Genomic DNA, 2,646 nt, shown 5'->3' with positions numbered 1-2,646 from the left:
TGAATATTAAGTGCGGATGCAAATTTTGCAAGAGTTTCTTTCAAATCACTCATAGATTGACTGTTTTGAATATTGATAGACTCTTGCTTTTGGATAAATGCATGAATTACATCTTCAAAGTTTTTTCTTGGAGGTGTAACATAAGGAATATAACCTTGATGATTTTGGTTATTTTGAAAATATTGTTGTGACGGTTGTGCATTATTATCATTCCTCCAACTAAAATTAGGATGATTTTTTCCATCCAGGATTGTATGATGGTGAAAAAGGATCTAGTATTGGTTTTTTATAATTGTTAACATAATTTGCTTGTTCATGGAGACATTCTTTAAATGAAAGTAATGTTGGACAATCTTTTGTAGCATGATCTTGTGTATCACATATATGAGAAACAATTTCTTGAATACTTTTTAATTGACCACTCTTTTTCATTTCTAATGACTCAATTTTTCTTGCTAAAGATGCAAGTTTAGCTTGAATATCTATATCATCTTTAAGATTATAGATATCACCCCCATTTGTTGAATTATTGTTTTTAGTTGTTGGTGGTTCTATTGTGCCTATATTATCCCAATTTTGAGCATTTTCTGCTAATGAATCCAAATATTCCATAGCTTCATTTGGGTTTTTATCTTCAAAAGTTCCATTACACATGAATTCTATCATTTGTCAATCTTTAGGTATTAGACCTTCATAAAAGTGAGAAACTATTCTCCATGTTTCAAAACCATGATGTGGGCATGTATTAAGTAATTCTTTATATCTATCCCAACATTGATAAAACGTTTCTCCTTGTTTTTAAGAAAAAGTTGTAATTTGTCTTTTAAAAGAGTTTGTTCTATGGGAAGGGAAAAACTTTTTGAGAAATTGTTGTTGCATTTTTTCCCATGATCTTATTGAACTTGATCTTAAATTTTGTGGCCATGTTTTAGCTTTATCTTTTAAAGAAAAAGGGAAAAGCTTTAATCGAACTATATCCATGCTACAATTTTGATCATTATAAGTGTTACAAACTTCCTCAAATTCTCTTAGATGCAAATATGGATTTTCAGAATCTAAACCATGAAAATTTGGTAAAAGTTGAATAATTTGAGGTTTGAAGTTGAAATTAGATGCATCAGGAGGAAAAACTAAACAAGATGGGGCACTAGTTCTAATAGGGTTCATCTGGTGCCTAAGTGTTCTTAATTGATCATGTTCTTGATTATTATTATTATTATTATCATCTTGATTATTTGAATTATCATCAATGTTTAAATTATTTTCAGATACTCGAATAAGTCTACCACTTTTTTTTCGACTCCAAATACTCATACAAAAAAAAAAAAACAACACAATACTTATAAATAAAACATAATTAACAAATATAAACTTAATTTATACCTCCCCGGCAACGGCGCCAAAAACTTGCTACTACTTAAATAATAATTCACCCAAGTGTAGGTTGTCTGCAAGTAATATAATTCGTAAGTACGAGATCGATCCACAGAGAGGTTATTTTGAGTTTAAATTTATTAATTTATAGATTACCAAATGCAAGAATTAAGTTTACAAATTATAAACTTTGTCAAGGCTTGAGGATTTATTCTTGGTTTATGTAATATTGTTTAACTAAAAGTAGAACAAAAGAAACCACCATAAATAATGGTTCCAAAAAATTAAACACACACATAATATAATATAGTTCCCACTATAGAAAATACCGAATTAACCGATATTTTATATATGGTACCTATGATTATAATTATGACTATATAAATAAATAATTGCATAAAGTAAATGTTAAATTAAATCATTATATTTTATTTAGAATAACCGACAGAGCCACGCTATTGCCTAAATGAAATATATTGATTTAATAAGTTAGTTGCGGTAAAGTAAAAGTTAGTTGCGATAAAGTAAATGTTAGTTGCGATAAAGTAAAAGTTAGTTGCAAGAAAGTAAAAGTTAGATGCGAAAAATAAAAGTTAGTTGCGATAAAGTAAATGTTAGATTGTTAGATGTTAGTATTAAATCATAATATTTCATTTAGAACAACCGGCAGAGCCACGCTATCGTCTAAATGAAATATTATGATATTATAATATAAATATATATATATAATAATAAGTGATGAAATATTTATTGTATCAAAATTAAACAACAAATAAGATAACCACTTTAATGGTATCAAGCATTTGATGTAAATTGATAACAACAAATAATTTATTTTTATACCTACAATAAAAATAAGTTAGCTAAATGAAAAGAAATAAAGAAAGAATATACAAAATATAAACAATCTTACTTCACCAAGAATGCATCATCTTCACCTTGACATAATAGATTTAGCTTGCCATAAGCTTACTTTTGATCAACACTAAAATATCACTCATAGTTGAGAAAATGTAAGAAAATATATTGGAACTTAGAACTTTGATACACACTCACACTATATTTTACAATGAGATAGAATGATTCTCAAGCTAGCACAAGGCCTCTATTTATAGGCCAAATGAGAGAAAGGGTCAAAATTTTTATTAATGTCATGTAGTTGCAATAGTATTCTTTGTCTCCTCCAAGTTCAATTCCATGTCCCTTCTTTCAATGCTTTGTTCCACGACTTTAATCACCTAATTTGACTCTACTCAAAATGGCAAACACGTG

The 2,646-nt window shown here is 28.0% G+C and overlaps 1 non-coding gene across 1 annotated transcript; it reads left to right on the top strand.

The window, feature by feature from the left end:
* The first annotated feature begins 724 nt into the window (after nucleotides 1–724).
* Nucleotides 725–835, top strand: LOC142519970 (small nucleolar RNA R71). Its single transcript, XR_012813853.1, has one exon. It is a non-coding gene; the product is annotated as a small nucleolar RNA R71 (small nucleolar RNA).
* Nucleotides 836–2,646: the final 1,811 nt, after the last annotated feature.

This window comes from Primulina tabacum, chromosome 11, assembly GCF_025594145.1.
Source record: "Primulina tabacum isolate GXHZ01 chromosome 11, ASM2559414v2, whole genome shotgun sequence".
NCBI lineage: Eukaryota > Viridiplantae > Streptophyta > Magnoliopsida > Lamiales > Gesneriaceae > Primulina > Primulina tabacum.
The sequence above is the reverse complement of the archived record's forward strand: the minus strand, read 5'-3'. Positions and strand labels throughout refer to the sequence as shown.